A 27,500-nucleotide genomic window follows, 5' to 3' on the forward strand; every position below is an offset into this window, starting at 1 on the left:
CAGTGTCATTTTACTTGGGTAAAATCTCGTCACCCTATAGATTACTGCTACTCTGTCATGGAAGTCTACCAGCAAGAATTTTTGCTGTATATTTAAAATCCAATTCAAATTCAAAACGTTATTCATAGGAATACAGTTATTAAACAAATAAAAAAATATATCTCGTCACCTCATAGGTTACTGCTACTCTGTCATGGAAGTCTACCAACAATAATTTTTGCTGTTTATTTAAAATAGAATTCAAATTCAAAACGTTATTCATAGGAATACAGTTATTAAACACATAAATATCTCGTCACCCCATAGATTACTGCTACTCTGTCATGGAAGTGTACCAGCAAGAATTTTTGCTGTATATTTAAAATAGAATTCAAATTCAAAACGTTATTCATAGGAATACAGTTATTAAACACATAAATATCTCGTCACCCCATAGATTACTGCTACTCTGTCATGGAAGTGTACCAGCAAGAATTTTTGCTGTATATTTAAAATCAAATTCAAATTCAAAACATTATTTTTATTAAACATAAAAAGTATAGACTACAGAATGGTATTTTTCCATGACTCACTTGAGAATAATCACAATTTTTTTCTGCAGAAATACGGATAATAGACCCCAACAGATAATAATTATTAGTGATAACTAATTTAGCGGAAAGGTATTTTGGATTTGGTTTATGGAATGTTATTATGAAATTGATAAACACTGAGATTACAGGAAAAAACAACATTCCTCCAGTATCCAAGAAGTCAGAAAGATGTAATTAAAAGATCATTCCAAACAGAATCTATTTAAGTTGAAAATTAATGTATAACATGTAGCAAACAAGAATTTAAGTTCACGCAGCCCACTAATTCCTGATAATAACAATATATAAGATAGAAACTTTAGGAAAGAAGCAGAAGTGAGCCAGGTTTTTGAAGTAATAGAAGATTTTTATGAAAATGGTTTTTATTGTATCTTGAAGGACGATTTTAGATGTAGCTTGAATACGTGAAGATTTATTCATGCAAAAAGGATAAAATATTCCTATATTCAAAAGAATCGCTCACAAAATCAATGGTAACTAATTAGTGCTCTAAACTTCACAGTAGAAAACTCAAGCGTCATCTGTATTGCATTTAATGAGACCAGTCATAGTCTACTTTACAATATGTTTTCTGTCTTGAACCTTTCAAAACAATAACTATTATTGCAACGAATATATATCGAAGAAGTCTTTCATTTCCGTTTTGACGTGAGAGCATAAATGTCGTTTTTCTCAAGCAAGCGATTGTTAGTCCATAGACGTTCACAGAAATACGTTAACGCAAAATCTCTAGAAACTCTGGTATAGCATTGCGGCACCTGAGGGACAGAAGGATATTAACAGCTAACTGGTTTTGATCATCCTGGCTAAATCTAATGGGAACTCGCTTAATATCATTTAAGGCAAACCATCGATATCTAGACATTTACCGACTGTTTAAGTTTCGGCTCCAAGTGATGAATCATTTGTTACATTGGATACAGTGCTTTATAGTTAGTATCCAGGGTGTAGGAGATTTATAGAAAAAATATTTCGTGTATTCATTTTTCCATCGGTAATTCTTGCTGTTATGGTTTAGTATTTCCACGTGAAGTTCCATGTAAACGTCTGCAAGCTCTTCGTGTTACATAACTTCTTTTGCCCGAATCCACTTGCAAACTGAATGCTTTGCTGAATTAATTGATGTTGAGCAATTGTTTTCGTTTAGTTAATGACTGCAATTATCCATATATATATATATATATATATATATATATATATATATATATATATATATATATATATATATATATATATTTCGAGAATGCATCTGTCTTTTTATATGACCCTAATTATGTCGTTTTTCTTTTATTTCTGAACGCGGCTTAACTGAAAGCTATGTATGCTCACAGTAGCTTTATTCTTATTGTTATCTGTCTGTTGCAGTCGTTGTGACTTGATTGGTTCTCATATTATGGAAAACGGGTGTATTTTTGTACCTTCCAACCTTCCAAACAGTATACGAATACAAATTGGCAATGAGTGTACGATCCTCGCTCCTTGCCTTACTCATACAGCTGTTTTTCTGTAATATAATTTAAGCATAGTTCTTGGCATATATCTTACCTCCATAAATATTCGCTCTGACCTCCAGTGTTACATAAAGGGCCTCTTCGGAAAAGGTAATGGTGTTTGTGCATTACCCTAACGGAAATTTTTGGTTCCCTTACCATTTTCAACTTAATTTTTTTTTTCTAAACTTTAGAATGTTTTCCCTGAACAGAGATTGGCCCTGGGTGATCTTTTAAGTTTAAGAGGGTAAGTAGGGTACTCGAGGAGCATGCAAGTTAAAACTGGGATCAGGTTTTTCTGATGTGGAGTCCATTATGCCTCACTTAAATGTAAATTATGTAAACACTATTATAAACTTTACCGGTAAAATTCAGTTCAGCGTGAGTTTGAAAGAGCGTTTCTTGTACACATATACTAGAGCATGGAAGAACACCAAGAGATTTACATGGCCTTTGTTTATTGAAGAATAGTATGACCACAAAGAATACAGAAATTTGACAGTCTGATCCGAGCCAATGCCATCAGTCGAAATTGCTATAACGGACAAAACTAGGTTAAAAAAAAAAATGAGCAGGCGACGAACTGGGATTAGGAAAGAAGCTATGTATTATAAATTAAACTACACCAGAAAGCAGTTAGGAATTTCCCTCACGCCAAACTTTTAAATAGAGTAAATGCTAAGTAAATGCTGTGATTGTTATCTTCTGGATGACACCGCGAGCATAACATGAAACCTTAGAAAAGAAGGATATCGTGAGAAGTGGGTCGAAGAGTAAAAATACGAGACATAACAAAAGGAAGGATGATGGAGGATGTAATTAACACTGGTGAATACAACCTGGAGAGTGTGTTTGTGCGAATATTGTTGAGAGAGAGAGAAAGAGAGAGAGATTGTAATTCTACTATGCACTGAGGAGTAAATCTCCTCAATTGTATGTTTGTAGGATTTGTTGAGAGAGAGAGAGAGAGAGAGAGAGAGAGAGAGAGAGAGAGAGAGAGAGAACTATTTCTTTGCACTGAGAAGTAACTCTCCCCATTTGTATGTTTGCAGGATATGCAGAGAGAGAGAGAGAGAGATAGAGAGAGAGAAGTAAATGTAATCTCCTCATGGTATGCTTGTAGGATATATATATATAAATCCTACAGAGAGAGAGAGAGAGAGAGAGAGAGAGAGAGAGACTGTAATTCTCCCATGCACTGAGGAGTAAAAATCCTCAATTGTATGGGTATGGGATACGTTTTACCGTAAAAACTACGGGAAGATGATAGTTCAGCTTCAATCAAGTTGGCTAGACGTGAAATATATTCCCCTTGCAGTCGCTGGAAAGCATCAATATCCTCTGTACGTCCTTTCAGTGGTGTAATGAAAGTCCACAACAAGTTAGACTAACATGACAGAACCTACTTCACTCTTTTAATGGTTTCAACGAATAGACGAAAATCACTTTTGCCAGACAGCAAATAATAATAATAATAATAATAATAGTAAGAAACCTGGAAAAACTGCTCGCCACGTAGCTGCAGGATTCATGCAGATGAGTGTGCTACTAGAAACAGCGCACACAGTGAGAAAAGTGATGGACTCCTAAGTAGGCAGGACGCAACCCGGAACCCCACACTATATATACCACCTGGTCGAGTAGGATGACTGAGATAATAATAATAATAATAATAATAATAATAATAATAATAATAATAAAATAACAATAATAGTAATAATATCCTTAGTAGGGATATACACGGACTTTTTACACTGTATTATTGTGGACCCTTTAGAACAAAATACTATCCTTATTTGGTTTAGCACAGTGTAAGCTGGTAAATTTTTTTTTCAACCCACACGGGGAAACCAATCTGGATTCCATATACAACAACAAAAAACAAACAACCTAAAACAAACACTGATTCTGTACAATCAATGTTTGTTTGTTGTTATTGTTATTGTTGTGAAAGAAAACGGGGTTGTACAAGTGTTACAATAACGTTAGAAAAGTAAAACCTCTCCTCTGTTGGGTAAACCTCATTCTGCACTTTTTTTCATGCTCATATTTATTAATGAAAATAGATAACAGATAAAATCGTACATTTGTCAGCAGAATAGGAAGTTCCCAAACAAAACTAACGTTTCTATTGCACTTCACAGATCCCCATGATGATAAAGTCACCTTTTGACCTTTGACTCAATTGATATCTACTCATAGAAGCTAGTTTGCACTAGTTATAGTCGCTTTCTTTCCAAATATCAAAGTTTACGATTCACTCCTAACAGCAATGCAAGTGCTGCTATCATTCCCCACAGTTTATTTTTGCTATAATTCTACACGTTTTATTTCTGCTGTCATTTCCCATAGTTTATTTTTCATCGACTGTAGAGATATAGTACTATATTATGATGTCACTATTATGGGGTTACCATCTCGCTTGGAAGGGTAAATTCTATCTTAATATCTTTAGAATCTTCAAGTTGTTAAATTTTCAAGCCTAGGTAAATTTGACTCCCATTCAATTTTATTTTTTGATGAAGGAGATTATAAATACATTTTGAAAGTGAAACAAAATTATAATGAACAATGTTTTTGACAAATCAAAACATTTTATTTACCAGACTTCCTTGCTTAGACAGGAAGGGTCTGGAAATGATTACTAGCTACTATTATATCTCTTTTTCCTCAAAATTAGAAAAGTGATTTGGTTATTTTAGAGATTTCATGGAAGTACGTGAAATTCTGTACCTTTTTTGGGAATTTTTTTTTTCTAATGAGCTTTCTGCCGTTGTGTTAGCGTGTTTCATGTAATCCCTTTTGACTCAGTTATTTACCAGGTATAATTGCACCACATCAGTTAACGTTTATAAATCTCAAGCACATATGAACCACACATGCTAAACGTTTACCTAATCATAATACTTATCTTAATCTTTCTTTTCTTTCCAGGTAAGTTTCTGTGACTGTAGTAATGTGTTAGCGTAGTTCAAACAGACGTAAGTACTTGTTACTTCTCAATGTTGACAGTTTAATGCTTTTTGACTTCTGTCCTGAGGAAAATTTGTGCATAGGTATTTCTGCGTATATGTAGACACGAACGCCTATAAAAAAAAAGTGGTTTTAATCAAGAAAATGAGAATATTCGTTATAGGTGCGAGATCGACAACCATGCTAGGCCTACCGGACTTGCTGACATTTTGATAAATTTACATAATGTACTTGCAGGAAGTTTAATTCAATATATTAAAAAAAAAGGAAATTCTTTTATGTAAAGTCGTCACGATTTTGGCATTAAGTAGCCCGAGCTTTAGCCCAAGGGATAAATTTATTTTTTATACATTTTTATACATCTGTGACATATCCTAAAGTTCTCTCTTGCGATGTTCATGAATTTCAATATCTGCGTGTCCAGAATCTAGTGATCACATATATGTAAGTTCCAGTCGTTTGAAATCTTCATAGTCGTGTTTTCGGAAACTGCAAGACCTTAAAAATACATATCTTTTGGCAAACAGTTAATTCTGGTATGGATACAAACACTGCAATTGAGTCTGTTTGATTCCCCTCGTTGTATCGGCAACAATATTTGGTCCCTCAAATTATGTGCAATTTATCTAGGTTCCCACTTTTGTCTTTACGTACCTACTATGTACGTTAGGGTCGTTGAATCAATCTTATTGGCTTATATGTTCCAAGTCTGGAGGAGGAAAAAGTAAGGGGCATAACAATCCTGCAAGAATCGGAATTGTATGCTATGAAAAATAGATTAATACTTAAAAAAAAAAGAATGAAAATAGAATTTTCGAGACGGGGATTAAAAAAAAGAAAGCAAATAGAATTTTCGAGATGGGGATTATGAGTAAAAAGAAAAGGTTGAAACCTTACTGATTTATTTATTTATTTATTTATTTATTTATTTATTTATTTTATGGGGAGAGAGGGCGGGTTGGGAGATTGAATTCCATTCAGGTACAAGTTCTCTAGATCACAGCTGATTGCTGAAGGGAAAAAACATTGAAGATATCTAAAGATCGAATTGATATATTTAAGGGCACAGATTTCAGAGCATGGTTGGGAAAGGATAGATAAATGAATAACTTGGTCTGTCGGTATCTATCTCTTTTGAAATAGTTGCTTTATTTAAAACATTGCTTGATAACCTCGCAGTTCATATTTCTTCAGATGTAGATGATGTTCCATTTGGCTCCTGCACTTATATGCAAATATACGTTTCACCATTTTTCGCTACATTATTTTAACTTTTCTCTTTTTTTTTTGAATGCTGCCAGTCCCTTAAAGATGTGTAAATTAACCTTTTAATGGCGAAAGAGACGACATCCTGGATTTTAGTACAAGTTAAGTATATCTTAGTTTAACCAGACCACTGAGCTGATTAACAGCTCTCCTATGGCTGGCCCGAAGGATTAGATATTTTCACGTGGCTAGGAACCAACTGGTCACCTAGCAACGGGACCTACAGCTTATTGTGGGATCCGAACCACATTATATCGAGAAATGAATTTCTATCACCAGGAATGAATTCCTCTGATTCCGCGTTGGGCGAGCCGAGAATCGAACTTCGGACCACCGGATTGGTAGCCGAGCGCGAAAACCACTCGTCCAACGAGGAACTTTGATTTGGCTTGCTGAACTAAGGAGACAGAAAAATGGCAGACGAATGTGGTACAAAAGAAGATAAAGGTGGAAACTTAAGCGCAAATTCTTTCGCTCGTGTAAACTCTGAAAAGCAGGAAGTGGACGAACTATGTTATTCAGTTTTGCCAACTAAAAAAAAAAAAAACACGGAGAACAGAAACAAAGGAAATAACTCATTGTTCTTTCTCGTCATTGTGAGAAAATCATGTTTTCCTTTTGACATTTTAATGATTAATTTGCCGGTAATGAAAGTGAGCTCTTTGAGATACAGCATAGCATATTGTTAGTGTGAGTCCGTGTGTGTGTGTGTGTGTTTCTTTTCGTCATCGTATCATTTTCAAAGGATGTTCGGAACTGAAGCGGAATGTTTTAATATTTCGTCTCGAACGTTTGCTAAAACGTATGTGTCCGTCTGTCTAGTTCAAAGTAGTTATAAGGATGGCAGATGTTGCAATATAAACGATATGGATGTCATATTCAGGTGGTACCTTTGAGTCTAAAAGGAAAAAGGCTTCAGTGGACCCCCCCCCAAAAAAAAAAAAAAAAAAAAAAAAAACACACACACACACACACACAGAACAGTCTCGAAGATGAAGGCGAAAGATAAGTAAAGGGGGAGAATTATATAAAGGGGGCGAGGGGTGAGGTGATTGAAAGAAAATAATGATCACTAGAAAAATTTAAAATTTCTGAAAATATATTTTGAATGTGAGAAACTTCAATGTTACTCTGAACGTTATATTTGTATATTTCTGATATTTTTTTTTATTACGTGCTAACTGTTTTTTTTTTAGAACTAACTATTTCAAAGGGATATATTTGAACATTTCTTTTGAATTTTAAACATTTTTTACTACAAATAAATTAATAGATAGATAAGCGTCGATATCAAAAGATATTTTATTTTGATAATTTATAAAAGGAAATTTATTCTGTCATCCCTCTTGGAATTGTTTCATATAAATTAAGAAAAAACATGCATGAAATGCAATAAGTAAAGCAGGTCAGATATATATGGCGAAAAAAGTGCTTTCTTAATTTATGATATTTCATATATTGTTCCTTCCAGTTTCACTGGGATCTTTCCGCTGATCGAGTATTTGCTTTTTCTTAGCTCAAGTCTTTTCTCGAAACATAATTAGGAGGTCACGGCATCAATGTACATGACAAACAATAAGTTGCTTTCATAATTTATATGTGAACGCTCCTTTAGACGGGCTAGTACGTTTCTGCTTCGATGAATTGAATCTGGAGCTTTCAATATTTCCCCATATTTGGCTTTGACTGTAAAATGCCAAACCATAATAGGGCAACGAGATTTTTTTTATTAACGTCACAGTTAAAGATCAGCAGTGATTGCTCATTTCCAGCCGGGTGAATTCTCCCATCGCATTCCTGTTGGAATTAGTTCAAAAATAAATAGATAGATGAATAACTAAAATCACTCATTGAGCAATTGAATCATTATAGTTCGCTAGAAAGAAGGATCATCATAATATGTTTTCTTAAGAAAAAAAAATTTTTTTTTTGGAGATTTAATTTTTTTTTTTTTTTTTTTTGAGATTTAATCATTGGTTTTGCAAAGGCTTTTTTTTTGCTGGATTTATTCTGTCCACAAGCTTTGCTGACATTGTGATCAAGAACTGCTTGTTAAGGTGATATAGGTTTTTTTTTTTTTAAAGGAAGAGTAACAAATAGCACATATATGAATCATAAATGATCATTAGGTGAAAAAAGAAAACAAAAATATTATGCGAAGTGATGAGGCAGAGAAAAAGCGAAATGAACTAGAAGCGGATTGGTAAAAAAAATATAAATGAGAAACCAAAAAAAAAAGAGGAGTTAGCATAGATGGCTTGATGAAATGAGACAGGAGAGAAATGAGCGACGTACATATAACAAAATAATTATGTTCACTAAATAGGAAACTCATAAATTTTTACGAAAAGAATCTGTTCCTCCAGGAGATGTAAACTGAAATAAATTACTATCATTTATGTAGTTTTTTTTGTGTGCTCTAGGCTTTTTCTTTTCTTTTCTTTTCTTTTCTTTTTTTGTTTAATTATATCTTTAGAGTGTTGTAGAACTTAATTTGTTTCAGGAATTTAAGAGTGCTGTTTTCTACTTTTATTTCTCAAGTGGTAGATTAGAGACACTCCAGTGTACATGATTAATGATAACTGTAATTTGTTCATTACGTATACACACAAACCTTACATATATATATATATATATATATATATATATATATATATATATATATATATATATCTTGAATGTGTCTTGAAAGAAGAAATATATAAGCAGAGAAAATATGGAGTATTGAGTTAGGTAGGTAGTATGCCATGAGTGTTCTGTAATTAAGTCTTTGATAGTAAAGTGTTGGAAATACCACGTGAAAGAACACATGACAGATGACTGAAAAATGGCCAAGGCAAGAGAGTCATCCAACGCGGAGGGGTTTCTGAGGGACGAATAAAATTCAAGAATGCGGCGATGAAGTCAGAGAGGAACGTCTGTGTGAATAGTCACGTAGGAAAAAGGAATAAAAACCGCAGGTAGTGGGAAAGATGAATTCAGAGTTTCCCTAAGGAAAAAGAAATGAGATGTTGCTGGAAGTTCTGCTGTTGGAAGATAATAAGAGAATAAAATGCAGAATAAATTCAAAGCTTCCCTAAAGGAAAAAAATTAGAGGTTACTTGAAGTGCCGCTGATTGGTGATAAATAAGATAATAAAATGCAGAATAAATAAAACAATAAAATGCTGAATAAATTTAGTTTCCCTAAGGAAAAAGAAATGAGATGTTGCTGGAAGTTCTGCTGATGGAAGATAATAAGAGAATAAAATGCAGAATAAATAAAACAATAAAATGCAGAATAAATTTAGTTTCCCTAAGAAAAAAGAAATGAGATGTTGCTGGAAGTTCTGCTGATGGAAGATAATAAGAGAATAAAATGCAGAATAAATTCAAAGTTTCCCTCAAGGAAAAAATTGAGAAGTTGCTTGAAGCGCCGCTAATTGGTGATAAATAAGACAATAAAATCCAGGATAAATAAAACCATAAAATGCAGAATAGATTTAGTTACCCTAAGGAAAAAGAAATGAGATGTTGCTGTAAGATAAATAAGAATAAAATGAAGAATAAGTTCAGAGTTTCCCTAAGGGAAAAAAAATGAGTGGTTGCTTGAAGTGCCGCTGAGTAACATTTCCATGGATGTCTCATATTTTTTTAGAGAACCGAGTAATGATAAAAAGTCATACGTAGATGCAAAGAGTTGGGATAGGAAATGAAATTATGGATAAATTGTGGAGTGGGTGACGTCAGCAAATCATACATTGTTGAAAGGGTAATGTAAAGAGATAAGGATATGGAATCACTTTTCAAGGTGGAAATTTAAGAACAATTGTGAGCAGCAGTAAGGTATGGATGACAGAATATTTTGCAGCTATTCAGTTTTGAACGTAGTGAATGAAAGTAGAAGGGCAAGAAAGTGTTACAAAATCGATGTAGTAAGGAAGGGGCCAGAATGTATGGAGACATTAAAAAAAGAAAAGGGCAAGTCGAGCCAACTCACCTTTATGGAAGTGCAGTGTAGCCTACGTGTAAACACGTAGTGTCAATGAAAGGAAGAGGAAGATAGCTATTAAGGATTTGTTGTCTGTGTAGTATATGTTGAGCAAAGAAAGAAAAGGGGAGGTTTGTTGAAAGGAAAATAAAATTTGGCGAATGGAGTTAACAGTGCTGGCTAGAACAACAGTAAGAGGTAGTGGAAAGTATGGAAGAGGGAAATTGTAGATGGCCGTCTGCAATACCGGTAAATCTGATAAACCACCGTTAATTTTATTTATTTATATTTCACCCACTGTGCTAATCGCCCTGCGTTTTGGGAGGTTTTAATAAACCGAAAATGTTTTAAAAATCTCCGCGCTCATTTCAAAATTAGGAAGTAGCTCTTAGGAGAATTATTAGATTTCTTAAACGAGATGGTATTGCAGTACGGTGTTCCAGAACTGGTTACATAACTCTTTTCCTTACTTATGCTTCAGGTGTGCTTTTATTTTTATTTTTTTTTATTGTTTTTTGACTTGTGTTTTAGTTGCGTCAATTAATTTTTTTAACAATTAAGAATAACAATAATCTTTTTCAATTCCTACCACATCTGATTTGAATCACCATAATAGAAAGCGTTGTTTTAAATTTTTTTACTTGTGTTTTAGTTGCGTTAGTTAATTTTTTAAACAATTAAGAATAACAATAATCTCCTTTTTCAATTCCTACCACATCTGATTTGAATTACCGTAATAGAAATCTTTTTAAATAGAGCAAAGGGTAAACATTTGAAGTTGCCCCTTGCATATGAATCGCATACATCCAATAACACGTATCTAAGGCTGGAAGATATTTTCATGGGGTCTTTCATGTTTTTCTGTCAGCCATTTTGAAAGCGACTGTCATTCTCTGTTTATCAAGTGCCACTGCTATGCATGTTCTTGTTCTTCTGTTCTCCTGTCAGACTGCTCCTTATCACAGCCGTTCTGACATTTCAGTAAATCTCTGTATGTCAGCCTGACGCTCTTTTCTTCTTATTCTGTCTGTCTGTGTGTCTGCATGTCTGCGTGTCTGTCTCTCTCAGTCGGCTGCTTGATATTCCTATCCGGTGTCTCTTTGTCCTCTTGCCACTTGTACTTTTTCTTTTTCTTTTTTCTTGCCTCTGTGTTTTCATCATGCAACTGCTGCAATCATCATTTCTCTGCTCTTTCCGTGCGCCTGTTTTCCTCTTTTCCCCTCTTTTGCAAGGTGCTTAACCTTTTCCCCTTCCCGGATCGTGTTTTGCTTTCCCCTCGCCAGTTTGCACAGCCTTGTGATAGTGAGCAATTAAACTTAGGAATGGAAACAAAGAGTCCGTGGCAACGTCGACGATGTAAACGTATCCCTCGGCCATTGCCAAGGGAGGAGGAGGAGGAGGAGGAGGAGGAGGAGGAGGAGGAGGAGGAGGAGGAGGAGGACTGGTGGAATAGCATGTATTTCGCAAGAGCTTGAAGTGATCGCAAATGTTCGTAATTACCTCAAACCTAATTAAAACAGGTTTCGAACAGCTGTTACCTAATTAACCGGGATTACTCCATATGGTGGCATTTTGGATGTTTCCGTTGTCCCTCGCGTTTGTTTTTCCTTCCCAATTTCAAGTGCTTGCAAAACTTTGAATACAGAGGGTGCTGGCGCTGATAGGAGTGGCCTTTTTTCTTTGCCTTCATTTCTTTTTATTTTTCTTTTATTTTCTGTTTTTTTTTCATTTTTAAATCTTTATTTCGTTTTGTGAGCGTAAATTCTGAGCGTGTGTGATTATGGATATTATTGTTTAAATATTGTTGAAAGTTTTTTTTATTACAGGACACATTGGTGGAATACCGCAGGGCCAATTAAAATTATCTCTGTGGTTTTTTTTTTTTTTTATAAATCTGAAATTTTGTGTTATCCAGCCTGAGAAGTTTCACTGAGTGTTCTATTTTACTAATGAATTCAACAATGAGTCCAGGTAATTAGTGGTGCACTGGTAATCTATAAATTTAGTTATTAGATTTATAGATTACCAGTTATCCCCTAATTATCTTGACTCTTTGTTGATGGCGGTGTGAAAATAACACCTGTTCATGAGTAAAATCAATTAGCCGAGATCGTAGCATGAGATGGTAGTACCTAAACAGGAGTAAAGGAATTAACCAAGATTGTAACACCGGAACTTAAGTAAAATCGTAACACTTAAAAATGTGAAAAATCAGTATTATCGAGATCGTAGCACTTTAATATGAGTGAAATTAATTAATTAATCAATTAAGCTAGTTAGCCGAGATCGTAGCACCTAGATATGAGTGAAATTAATTAACCTAGATCGTAAATTAAGATCGTAACACCTAAACATGAGTGAAATTAGTTAACCGAGATCGTAAAATGAAATCGTAACACCTAAACAGAAGTGAAATTAATGAGCTGAGATCGTAACATGAGATCAGTATTACCTAAACACGAGTGAAATTATTTAGCCGAGGTCGTAAAATGAGATCGTAACACCTCAACAGAAGTAAGATCAATTACCAAAGATCGTACTGCTTAAACGTGTGTAAACTCAGCCAGCCCAGATCGTAAGACAAGATCGAAGCACCTAAAAACAAGAATAAACTAAAGTAGCCAGGCTCGTAACACACTTAATCAGTAGTAAAATCAATTACCCAAGAGTCAGATCAATTAGCGCAGACCTATCACATGGGCAGGAGTACAGGCAATAAGCCGAGGTTGTAACACTTGCTGCTTTTAAAGTCTTGGGTTGTTTTAAGCGTTTTATGGGATTATATGACGACGGTTTCAACAACTATATCCGTAACTTTGATATGTTGATATTGATATTCGTGCTAATACGACTTAAATTCATATATAAATATGTACAGCTTCATGTTGTTTAATGCAGTGATGGAATAATGTTCGATTCGCATTATTTGATTTTTTTTTTTAATTTGGATTTAGCCAAGTTCATTATTCATGTTACGAGTAGGTTTGTTTAGTATTAAATCAGTATGAAAAGTAATGAAAAGATAGGTGTTACAAGGAAAACGGTAAGAAATAACTACTCTCTCTCTCTCTCTCTCCATCTCTCTCTTCCTCGATCTCTCTCTCTTCCTCTCTCAATCTCTCCTCATCTCTCTCTCTCCTCTCTCTATCTCTCTTCTCTCTCTCTCTCTCTCTCTCTCTCTCTCGTCTCTCTTCTGTATGTGTGCGTATATATATATATATATATATATATATATATATATATATATATATATATATATATATATATATATATATATATATCGTTCCGTGATGAATATTTATTTATTACGCTGCAACATACCATTTACTGCATTAACGTATATGATTCTATGATTCACTTCATGCCGCCTCACTTCACTATGACTTCATATCATAAGCTGCCATGAATCGAGACTTAATCTAACCGCGTCATATCACTTAATCCTTTTATTGTAAGGGTCTCCATCCAACATTTCCAGTACGCAGCCATCATTCCAGTTGAGCATACGAATGCGCTTCCAGTAAACCCTGAATGTCTTCAGCATATCTTCTCTCTCTCTCTCTCTCTCTCTCTCTCTCTCTCTCTCTTGTCTCTCTCTCTCTCTACATTTTCGCCACAATGAATTATGCATATGATGCAATATTCATGAACGCCCCGCCTAGTGTATCTTGCTTCGGGTCCAAGAAGTGAATTCTCTATGCGCTGAATCCATAGTCCGTCCTTCCACTAATGTATTATTTGGTTAATGAAGTTGTGTGTGTTTTTGTGTGTGTATGTATGTATATATATATATATATATATATATATATATATATATATATATATATATATATATATATATATATATATATTATATATGTGTGTGTAGTTATTTTTACCATGCTAATATATAACTTTTAAGTCTTGTTTATATACATTGGTTTGTTGAAAATGAGAACCTGTGACATTGGAGTGTAATACTCTTTCCGTGGCTACTTGGTATCTGTATATATGGAGAGATTTGAGAAATCAGGTAATAACGCCGATTGGGGATAGTGAAGAGAAACTGCAGAGACTAGAGAAAGAAGCCGAAATTTATCGCGAGGAGAGAAAGCTGAGAGTAAATAAAGGCGAGAGGAAAGTTACGGAAGTGGAAAGACAGAAAGTTGGACCAGTGAATGTTTGTGTGGATTGTGAAAGACAGAAAGGAGTACCAGATTCATATAAGTATTTGATTGTGAGTATATATCTCAGGTGATGGTAAGAGGAAGGGAAGAGGTGAATCACAGAATTGGTGAAACAAAACCTTTACTGATATACAAAGTCCAATTAACTAAAACTAATAATTTTTTTTAATACATGTGCATCGAAATTGAGTTATTATACAATGCCATCAAATAACGATTTAGAATAGTATCACACATTTGCTGTATAATACAGTTAAATGAAAATCGTATCTTAAAATTGCATTAAAAATTGTGGTTTCCATTACATGGTTAATCGGCTTTTAGAATATTTTTGTTATTTTCAGTACTCGAGATATCCTCAAGCTCATTTTATAATTATTGCTTGGAATATTGAAAATCAAATAAGCTTAACATAACTCTCTTTGTAAAAGAAATTAGAGAAGCTATGAGATTATTATAATATCTAGTAATTAATGTTTAAGTATGATATGCTAGATGGGAAACACGCACGACTGTGTAGCGTGAGTTCTTTGACAGATGATTTGCTAACTTTTGCAAGGTTATCAGTTTTCAGTAATATAAATATAATCCGTGTCTAATATATATATATATATATATATAATATATATATATATATATATATATATATATATATATATATATATGATATATATGTATATATATATATGTGTGTGTGTATGTGTGTGTATATGTGGGTGTGTATTCATGTACTGTATAATTACGTTCCAATTACTTTTACATAATTTTCGGATTTCCGATAATAAGCATTAAAAGTTAAGCGAACTTCTACTGTTAGATATTTCGGCAAAGCAAGTTCTGTGCCCTCCGCTTGCGTCCAAAACTTTATTCCTTCATTTAAAGTGGGTTCTGGTTTCCTCTTGAAGATTTTAATTTTTCAATGAATACGAGATGAAGTGATTAGAATAAGATCGCTCTGGAAACTAAAATTGAAGTGACAATGAAATATAGGAAATTTAAACGAAAAGTAGATTTAGCGAAATCATTTTCATGAAAAAATGAAAACAACTTTTTGAGAAATAGATATATTTAGCAGCCACTCATAAAATCGTAGAAATTCAGAATAGGGTATATAAGAAAAATTAGTAGTTCCTCGTGGGACAAGTTAGTTACGTGCTCGTCTACCGATCTCTGGGTCCGGGCTTGATTCCCCGCTCTGCCACCGCAGAATCAGAGGAATTTACTTCTGGTGGTAGAAATTCATTTCTCGATGTGGTTCGGATCCCACAATAAGCTGTAGCTCCCGTTGCTAAGTATCCAATTGGTTCCCAGCCACGTAAAAATGTCTAATCCTTCGGGCCAATCCTAGGAGAGAAGCTGTTAATCAGCTCAGTGGTCTGGTTAAACTAAGATATACTTAACCTTTTCTTCAGAACCAGGAAATTATTGGAGTTTTTTTTTTTCTTTCTAAGTATAGCCGTAGAGTGGAGTCTCATTCGTAGGCAATAGAAAAATTCGTGATTTCTTTCCCTCATTGGAATTCCACGAAATTAACGAATGACTCGTTCGTGAGGCGTGTTTATATCTGACTGGTCAGTGTTTGAATAACTTTAATTAGTATCGTTTTGGAAGTTCGGAAACTTATACTTGACCCTCCGAGCTAGACGTGCTAATTGCTTTTCGGCATGACCTTTGATCGTTTTAATAAGGTTTTGCTCGTGTGTTTGCTATGCTTAAAGGAATTATATCTGGTAGCAATTGGCTTTCATGAACCTTCAATTACCGACGTGTCTTAATATCGCTGGTCCATAAAGTAGTCCTTTTGATTTTTTTTTTTTTTTTTGCCTTAGTTTTAAATCTTTTTAAAATCGTGTCTGAAAGATTACAGTGTGTTCAACCATGGTTCACTGCATGTAAAGACTAAATATTTTAATTGTGTGTAGGCCTTCAACGGTAAAAACTGCTTATAATTTTGAAAAAACTTCTGCAGGATGACCTCGCTTCTTTGAGATGACAGAGCAAGGCTAAACGTACTCTCTACTCCTCACCAGTAACATCTGTTTAAGATTATAACTTCATTGTAAGGTTGAAAAAAATCTCTCATCTATTTACGTAGTAAAAAAAAGTTTTTAGTAATAGTTCAAAGTAATTTTACTCAGGTTTTGCTAGTTTGTCCCGTTGTGAAGTTCTGCAAAACTGTGCACAAATAGCAGTGATAAATGTTTGCTAATGTGTACAAGTTCAATTAAAGAATTTGTCTGCTCATGAAGACAGCATTATTCCATGCAATCATCTTGTATGTGAGTTTATCATAACGTCCCTGTTATCTGTATTGCTTTTGGACTTTAGTCATTATGTGAGCGTATGCTGTTTAACTTATCATTATTCTTTTGTAAATTCTGCAGTATTTACTGGATAGGTTTGGTATCGTTAAGTAGTTAATAATAATATAATGTGGAAATACTTTTTTTTCAACCGTCAATGAATAAATAGACTTTTTTAAGGCGTCAACGAATAAATATAGAGAAATCATTCATACAGTATAAAAGTACTTTCACACTGAATCAAATTCCTTTCACCGGCGAGCAGGAAGGCAGAAAGAAGGAAGAAAAATAAGTATAAAGTTCAGCAAACACTTCCTTTAATCATCTTGACATTGCTTGATTATTTCAGCTGTGCAAGCACTTGATTTTATAACTTTCCAAGATTTTAATTACTTTGCTTTTTTTAACGTCCACTCCTCATTGTCAAGTACAGGCAAGGAAGAACTCGGCTCTTTAGGGATATTGCACTTGGAGTGCTTGGCATTTTCTTTGCGTAAAATGAAATATAGCTTCTTTCCGCCATTTTCTGTTTTCATGGTGAGTGTCAAGCCCAGATCCCGTTTTCTGTCGAAGGAAATGTCTTGTATCGTTTTCTCCTTTCGCAGTCGGCTCATTGCAGGAATCTTATGCTTTTATTATGCTCTCTCTCTCTCTCTCTCTCTCTCTCTCTCTCTCTCTCTCTCTCTCTCCTCTCTCTCTGTAGGTAATCTGAGCACGTTGCCCTAAAAGGATTGTGCTGCTCTCTAGCTAAACATTGAGTTACGTTCTTGTTTATCAATAATCCGGTGAAGGCAGGAAGCTGGAGAGAGAGAGAGAGAGAGAGAGAGAGAGAGAGAGAGAGAGAGAGATAAGAAAATAGAAGTGGATCTACCAGAGGTCTATCAAAACTTATGCTGCTATATTTTTACGTGGATGATATGTCCACCCCTACCACTAGAACTGTACATCAGAAGCTCTCTCTCTCTCTCTCTCTCTCTCTCTCTCTCTCTCTCTCTCTCTCTCTCTCTGTTGACAAGTGGATTGTATAAACATTCATACGTGTAATTGTACCTCGAAAATGTGTTGAAAATGAGTCGAAAGCGCTTGGTACTCCTTTCTTGTATTTTTGCTGTGGCCTTAGCTGCATATATTGTCTCACGCTTTTTAGTGATATACAAGCTTATATATGCATATATTCATAGGAGAATACCAAAGGAAAATGACAGCCAGAAGATCAGTATAAAGCGGTTTCTCGTTTGTATATTCATGCATCGTCGCTTATATACTAAAATCACGTGCATCTACTGCCAATTTTTCACATTAATATTCCTGTTATAACAACTATATCATATATCAAATACTAATATATATATATATATATATATATATATATATATATATATATATAATATATATATATAGATGGATAGATAGACAGAGAGATAGTTGTGTTTATAAATATAAGCTCGTGCGGATGTATTTCCGAAACTTGTTAGTCACATTTGATAACACTTTAGATAAAACTTGAATATTGTGTAAAGATGCCTGTCAATTCCAATTCAAAGAATTCTGCCTGGAATGTAGAATCTCAGTTTTTCTTTTATTATTCTTTACTTAGAAAAATATTTTTGAGTCTCATCGTCTCTGGAATAATCCCTGATATAAGTCTTGTAATTGTTTATCAATCATCCGTCCTATGAGATCCTTATTTGCATCATCCTTCTGTGGCCTGTCGTGAGAGAGGACCACCGCATATTTTTGGGGGGGTCACGCTGACTTGGGGTCCCCCCCTCACGAACGCCTAAAAAAGTTCGTCCTTTTGGTCCCCGTGAGGTTTTATGGAGTCCATAAAGGCGAAGGTAGGAGGGGGTTGGAGGTGGAGTAGGAGGAGGAACGTGAGGGTGAGGGAAGGAAGAAAGAATTTATGGCGTCTTAAGGAACGCCACATACGTCATCTCTCTTACGCTTCCCTCCAGCCCCCTCCCCCTCCCCCTTTCTCCCCCTTTTCCCCTCCCCATCCCCTTCTCTCTCCCCCTCCCATTCTCACCTCCCCTCCCCTCCCTTCTCCCTTTGCTCTCCCTTCTCCCGTGCCCTTCTCCCCCCCCTCCCCTCCCCACCTTCCCCTCCCCTCCCCCTTCCTCCCCCTTCCCTATTCTTTCCCCCCTTTCAAAATATACTTCCTTGCATATACCACTGGAAATTTTTATTATGAAGACATGAAGTAAACCCCTTTTGTTTTTTTTTTTTTTTTTTTTTTTTTTTTTTTTTTGGTGCTGTGTGTGTGTGTGTGTGTGTGTGTGTGTGTGTGTGTGTGAGACCTCGCAAACTTTCTTTCAAAGACTTTGTTAGTAGAGCTTGCTCTCGGCCTCATGTAGTTTTAAGTACATTTAAGTACCAGGTAAGCCATTTATGCTCCGCCGTAACGTTGTTATATAGGTAACCCTTAGCGATAAATTTTGCGGACGGCAAAGGCACCAGTAAACTTTGGACGCCATTATTGATTTTCGTTGCTTAAGTAGGTTTTCGTACGATATGGTCTTTTGAGTCGCTCCTAGGAAACGACAGTGATTTTTGTGGGGAAAATGAAATTAAAAATTTTTAAAGTAAAAGTGTAACGTCAAGTTTGCCCTGTCTAAATTATTGCCTTATGCTTTTCGTAATATTTTTGTATATTGAAAATTGTGTGTGGGCGTTTTGTAAGGGAAAGATGGCAATTCTTACATTTCTTCATTGTAACTTATTTCAATTAGTGATCTTAACAGACAAGAGATGTAATTAGTTACAACAGGTTCAATATCTATGACTGAATATTATGGTAGTAACATATTGGATCACAATTATCCAAGGTGTCGAACGTTCTAAAATCTTGAGTTTACTGGACGCAGGAAATGATTAGTTCTGATTCGGCGGGATTTCTTGCTGAAGCAGCATAGAATAGTTCCAGTTGTTCTTGTAAACAAAGGGAGATTTATGGCCCGAAAGAAAAAATTTAAAGAGAAAATATGGAGCAAATTATAAAAGAAAAAAGTGGACCAGGGCTTTTTTTTCCTTAATATCTTTAAAATCGTAATGTCCTTTTCTCCCTTAATGCTTATAAAATGCTCATTTTTTTAATGCCTTTAAAATACCAATCTCTTTTTCTCCCTTAATACCTTTAAAATTTACGAACCCGTTTCCGGTCAAATGTGAAAGGAAACCATTGGAATAATATCCATGTGCTAACGCATATTATAAAAGTGACTAGGAATTTTTTGTATAGTTATCTTTGGCAAAATCGTTCGTTGAAAGAGTAAAATAATTTTAAATACTCTTGGTTGCTTAGCTTTTATATTTTAAATGTCGTGAGGTTATTCTCCATAAAAATAAGTACACGTACTCCACCAGTGATGTTTGATAATCTTTGATGATATTCTGTGATGGTCGTTTCCTTAACAACGTCCATTTTCCACTTTTAATCGTTTCCTTTCGTAAAATCGTTCGTTGCAAGAGTAAAGTAACTTTAAAGATACTTAGTCACTTATCTTTTATATTTTAAATGCCGTAAAGTAAGTATATTTTAGTTTTACCAGGCCACTAGCTGATTAACAGCTCTCCTAGGGCTGGCCCGAAGGATTAGATATTTTTACGGGGCTAGGAACCAATTGGTCACCTAGCAACGGGACCTACAGTTTATTGTGGGATCCGAACCGCATTATATCAAGAAATGAATTTCTATCGCCAGAAATAAATTCCTTTGATTCCCCGTTGGCCGAACCGAGAATCGAACGCGAAAACCACTCGTCCAACGAGGAACTTGGATTGTAGAATATATACTAAGTAGTTATTGCTCCGTTTAAGGAGACAGAAAAATGGCAGAAGAATGTTGTAAAAAAGAAGATAAAGGTGGAAACTGTTTTGAGGTTATTATGTACGAAAACAAGTACATATAATCTTTGATGATATTCTGTGATGATCCTTTGCTTAGCAGCGTCTATTTTCCACGGGAATATAGATATAAATTCATCGCGAGTTATCTTCCCTCTGCACAACGAGTATGAAAGGAGGAAAAACTTCATCCCAGGGAAAATTGGACTAATCACGCCGACATAGAAAGCCATCGGAAATCAATAACGAGTCTTCACAAAACATAATTGCGTATAGAATTTAAGATCGGTTACAGATTTATGATAATGGAAGTTCTAACACCCCCCCCCCCCCCCCCCCCCCCCCCCCCGCCCCGCGAGAATTGAGATATGTCATTGCGGCGCTCTTTTTATAGCGTCGGTGTTATTGCAAGCGCATTAAGATACTTCGTGTTTGTGGAGTTTAAAAAGAAAACATTCTGTCGTATTGGTTTCTATTAGTTTTTGTTTTATTTGTTTTTTACTGTAGCTCCCTGACCAGTTACCCTGAGTGTAAAGTTATTGGAATTTTTTCTTGATTTTTTTTTTCAAGTAATTGGGATTTTTTCTTGAATTTATTTTTTCAAGTAATTGGGATTTTTTCTTGAATTTATTTTTTTCAAGTAATTGGAATTTTTTCTTGAATTTATTTTTTTACTGAATTGATGTGTCCGTAATCTACTTTACTTATATATGAGGCTTTATTATTGTTATTAATATTATTATTATTATTATTATTATTATTATTATTATTATTATTATTATTATTAGAATACCTGGGTATATAGAAAAAAGGCTAGATATATACATATATATCTATACATTTATGTGTTTGTGTTCATGTATGTATGTGTGTGTATATATATATTACATAATTAAAAGCTTTTTATTGAATAATTTCTACTACAGTTTATGAATTATATGTTTAGTTTTATTTATCATTTGGGTCCTATTTATATTTTTGGCTTTGCTTGTATCATATTTACCGAAATGAAATATTTATACATTAGAGGGTCCCTGAAGGAAATATTATAGGAAATGAATAAGAAAATCTTAAAAAATAATAGTCATTGCTATTTCTTATAGGAAATTTATTCTGTAATGTACTTTTTCCCTCTAATATAAAGCTTATATTATACCTTTCCCTGATGCTTTCTAGAGCTTTATGTTCGTGTTCGCCGTTAAACAGGCGTAGAAACCAAGACTAATTTCAGAATCAACCTACTATGAGACTCATATGAATTGAACCATAATACCAGAATCGTTAGATAAGGGAGAGGCTGAAGATCTACCCTCAGCTGGATCTGAAATGTCGAGTTAAATCAGCAAACATTCACTAAACTCCACAATTCAAGAGTTATTTGTGAGTCTTACCGATTTCCATGTTTCCCTGCTTTGGTGAATGTTGAATAGAGTTCTCTCAGCTTGAATGAGTGATGAATAGAGTCGATTTATTCCTTCCAAGAAGTCGTGCTTCTGAAAGCAAACACGTAGATGAACCCAATCCCTTTTTAATTTTTGTGGAATAATTTTTTCTCTAAATAGAAGTATTTAGTAACAGTATCCCAGTTTCATCTGAAATGTTCAAGAAACAGTTACAGCGCGTATCCGTTTAATTTTGTATTATTTGCTGATAACTGGTAATACCTACTACTGGTTATTGGTTTTATTAATTATATATATATCTATATATATATATAATGTATATATATATATATATATATATATATATATATATATTAATAACCAATTAATATATAATTAATAAATCTGGAAAACTTTCTGTTTACGAGTCAGAGTAGCGCGGAGGTTAATGAGCACCGTTGATGCCTCGATATTCAAGATATTATGTATTAGATATTCAAGATATTAAATATTACGGATAATAAATATACACGATATTAAATATGATGGATAATAGATATTCAAGATATTGAATATTATGGATAATAAATATTCAAGATATTAAATATTATGGATAATAAATATTTAAGTTATAAAAGAATTACAGAAAATAATTATTCAAGATATTAAATATTATGGATAATAAATATTCAGGATATTAAATATTATGGATAATAAATATTATGGATAATAAATATTGAAGGATATTAAAAAATATAGAAAAATAATAATTATTGGATATTAAAAAATGTTAGGATATTAAATCCAGATATTAAAGAAAAAAATGGATCAGAAAATAATTATTCAGGATATAAATGTTATGGTGATTAATGTTATTCAGATATTAAATGTTATGGATATTAAATGTTCAAGATATTAAATATTATGGATGATAAATATTCAAGATATAAAAAAATCAAGAAAGTAAGTATTCAAGATGCTAAATATTATAGGTACTAAATACTCAAGCTATTTAACATTCTAGATAATAAGTATTCAAGATATTAAATATTATGGATAATAAATATTCAAGATATAAAAAAATGCAAGAAAATAAGTATTCAAGATGTTAAATATTATAGGTACTAAATATTCAAGCTATTTAACATTCTAGATAATAAGTATTCAAGATATTAAATATTATGGATAATAAATATTCAAGATATAAAAAAATATTGAAAGTAATTATTCAAGATATTAAATATTATAACTAAATATTCAAGTTATTTAGCATTCTAGATATTGAATATTCAAGGTTATTTCAGAGCCGTGCATGCAGGTAAGGATGGATGGGAAATCCGGTCTGACGTTTGATGGGAAGGGCTTTTACGGAATGTCAGGCGCAATCCTTTTGATGGGACGAATACAAAGCAAATTAGAATATTCATCGACTTTGCAGGGGAGATGTCTCTCTTTGCCTTCGGTTTGGCATTTTGCTTGGGATTGATTGCGTTGATTTTCAAAGATTATATATTGTTATTATTACTGTTATTTTTTTGTGACGTTGTCATTGCCGCGTATACTGTTGCTAAAAGTTCTTTAAAAAAAAATTGACATTATTACTGACATGGATGATCTTTGTGATAGGTTTTGCCCTTTTTATTATTATTATTATTATTATTATTATTATTATTATTATTATTATTATTATTATTATTATTATTATTATATGCAAACATGTTATTTTAACGCTAATAATGCATTTGTTTTTCGCAGTTTTGGGGAATTCCTTCCGCAAGGTGTCTAGTAGTTTGTTCGTTTCCAAATAGGCTGTTTCTCTCTCTCTCTCTCTCTCTCTCTCCTCTCTCTCTCTCTCCTCTCTCTCTCTCTCTCTCTCTCTCTCTCTCTCTCTCTCTCTCTCTCTTAACTCGTATATTTGGTGTTTCTGGATCCTCATGGTTGCTGGCCATATTTGTGTTCATTTTAAGGTGAGAGGTTAACTGGGCTTTCAATTTCCTTGAAACCAAACCGAGTGCTACTCTTGGTTATATTTTCAGTAATTTATTTTTCAAATTTCCTATAATTTGGTACTGTTAGTTTAAGCTAGAGTTACGTTTACTTCATTTTTCCCTTTAATTTTTTTATCGTTCATTTTTTTATGTTAGTTTAAGTTGAAGTTACATTTATTTCATTTCTCCCCTTCATTTTGTACCGTTTATTTTTTTTTATGTTAGTTTAAGCTGAAGTTACATTTACTTAATTTTTCCCTTCATTTTTCAGTTAATTTTTCTATGTAAGTTTAAGCTGAAGTTACATTTACTTAATTTTTCCCCTTCATTTTTACAGTTACTTTTTATGTAAGTTAAAGCTGAAGTTACATTTACTTAGTTTTTCCCTTTCAGTTTTACTGTTACTTTTTTTATCAGTTTTACCGTTACTTTCTTTATGCAATTTTAAGCTGAAGTTACATTTGCTTAATTTTTCCCCCTCATTGTTACCGTTACTTTTTTATGTTATCTTAAGCTGAAGTTACATTTACTTAATTTCTCCCTTTCAGTTTTACCGTTACTTTTTTATCAGTTTTACCGTTACTTTTTATGTAAGTTTAAGCTGAAGTTACATTTTCTTCATTTTCCCCCTCATTGTTACCGTTACTTTTTATTAAAATTAAAGCTGAAGTTACATTATTTAATTTTTCCCCCTTCATTTTTACAGTCACTTTTTTTTGTTACTTTAAGCTGAAGTTACATTTACTTTATTTTTCCCTTTTAGTTTTACCGTTACTTTTTTATCAGTTTTACCATTACTTTTTTATGTAAGTTTGAGCTGAAGTTACATTTACTTCATTTTCCCCCGCATTGTTACCGTTACTTTTTATGAAAGTTTAAGCTGAAGTTCCATTTACTTCCTATTTCTCCCCTTAAATTTTTTTTTTCCCCGACGGTTCGTAAAAAATGATTAAATATTTCACGAGGTTCAGGACGGTTACTTTCAAGGACATATGCCCAGGAGCGTCCTTCACTCCTTGCCTGAAGGAGCTCCTGATTTTACCTGAGGATATTGCGCGCCGACAGTCCAGAAAAAAGAAGAAGAAGAAGAAAGAAAAAGAAATCGAGCCTCTCTTGACATTTAGAGGTAGATGGGTTTTTAACCTAGTTTATCAAGTTGCACATGGCGTCACCAGCCATACCCTTTTTTTTTTTTGCTGCTGTTTCGAAATGAAACGTATCTTTTTAATAGTAGTTTTTGTATTCCTCGAAATTTTTTTTTAAACTAGGAGTTAGTTTTTTGTAAGTTTTTAAAAGTCATAACTATTCTTTTCCTTTGAATTTTTGCATGGACAGTAACATTCCTGGATTTATGGCTGCGTGCGTTTCAGATTGTTTCAGCTTTTTTTTTCAAGCTCTGTCATATTCTGTTTCTTAACAGTTATAAATGGTGTGACTTTGTCCGCCTCTCTCTCTCTCTCTCTCTCTCTCTTCTCTCTCTCTCTCTCTCTCTCTCTCTCTCTCTCTCTCAGAAGATAAGAGGCAATTCGAAAAGCTATTAGATATGCTACTAGAATACAACATTCAACAAATAAATCACCTGCCAACAAGAAAGGAAAATACTTTAGACCTAGTATTTGTGAACGAGATGAATTATGTTAAAGAAATAATAGTTTATAATGCGAGTATTTCAGACCATAATGTCATAGAATTAACAGTCCATTCCAAGAAAGTGAAACAGAGATAAGCAAGAAATGAAAAAGTGGGAAGGATATGGAAAATACAACTTCTACAGTAAAATATAAAATGGTCAGAAATAAATGAAGATTAAACAAGATTGGGATAATATTTCGTAAGTGATGACATAAAGGTAAATATGGAGATATTATATAAAATATTAGAGAAAATAGTGGATAAATATATACCGAAGAAGAAAAGTAAACATCAGTCATGCATACCAAGAGACAGAAGGATCTTGTTCCAGAAAATCAGAAAGTGGAAAAAAGGTCTAGCAAAAAAAAAATGCATGGAAAGTTATAGAACTAAAAAGTAAGATAGAAAATGCAGAACAAAAGATTATACAATCAAAAGAAAATGAAAAACGGGACTTGGAAGAAAAAACCCTATTAAATATCAAGCAAAATCCCAAACTATTATACTCATATGCGAAGAAGATGAATAAAAGAAGAATAGAAATAGGCCCTCTAAGAATTGAAGGGAAGATTACGAATGAAAAAAAGGAAATTTGCAACAATACTGGCAGAACGATATAAGAGAGAATTCACCCCTAGAATAGATAATGAGATAATGATATAGAAGTAAGGGATGAAAATAGTGAATATTTAGCTGACATAGATATTAATGAAGCTGATATTGTGCAGGCTATTAATGAAATTAAAAATGGAGCTGCTGCAGGGCCTGATGGAATTCCTGATATTTTGTTAAAGAAAGTAGTTCATTCTATCGCAAAGCCACTTGCAATATTATTAAGACAAAGTGTAGATACAGGCAAGATTTATGATGAGCACAAATTAGCATATATTACCCCTACTTTCAAAAGTGGATCAAGACTAGAGGCAAGTAATTATAGGCCTGTGAGTCTAACATCACATATTATGAAAGTGTATGAAAGGGTAATGAAGAAAAATATTATGAAACATTTAATAAAAAATAATTTGTTTAATAAAGGACAACATGGTTTCGTACCCGGAAAAAGTACACAAACCCAACTGTTAGTCCACCGTGAGAACATATTCAAAAATATGAAAAGCGGAAATGAAACAGATGTGGTTTATTTAGACTTTGCAAAAGCTTTTGATAAAGTAGACCATAATATAGTTAGCGAAGAAATTAGAAAACACAATATCGTGGATAAAGTAGGAAGATGGTTAAAAGAATTTTTACACAAACAGAAAACAGATAGTTATTGCAAACGACGAGAAATCGTATGAAGCCAGGTAATATCCGGTGTGCCGCAAGGTACGGTGTTAGCTGCAATACTGTTTGTTATTATGATTGAAGACATAGACAATAATGTTAAGGATTCGGTAGTGAGTAGTTTCGCAGATGACACAAGAATAAGTAGAGAAATTACTTGTGATGAAGATAGGAACGCTCTACAAAGAGACCTTAACAAAGTATATGATTGGGCAGAGGTAAATAGGATGGTATTTAACTCTGATAAATTTGAATCAATAAATTATGGAGACAGAGAAAGAAAGCTATATGCATATAAGGGACCTAATAATGAGACAATCACAAATAAGGAAGCAGTTAAAGACCTTGGTGTGATGATGAATAGGAATGTTATGCAATGATCAAATAGCAACTCTGTTGGCAAAATGTAAAGCAAAAATGGGAATGTTGTTACGGCACTTCAAAACAAGAAAGCTGAACACATGATTATGCTTTATAAAACATATGTTCGTAGTCCACTTGAATATTGCAATATGATATGGTACCCACACTATCAAAAGGATATTGCACAAATAGAGAGTGTACAAAGGTCCTTTACAGCTAGAATAGAAGAAGTTAAAGACCTTGACTAC

Source organism: Macrobrachium nipponense, chromosome 9 (genome assembly GCF_015104395.2).
Source record: "Macrobrachium nipponense isolate FS-2020 chromosome 9, ASM1510439v2, whole genome shotgun sequence".
NCBI classification, from domain to species: Eukaryota; Metazoa; Arthropoda; class Malacostraca; order Decapoda; family Palaemonidae; genus Macrobrachium; species Macrobrachium nipponense.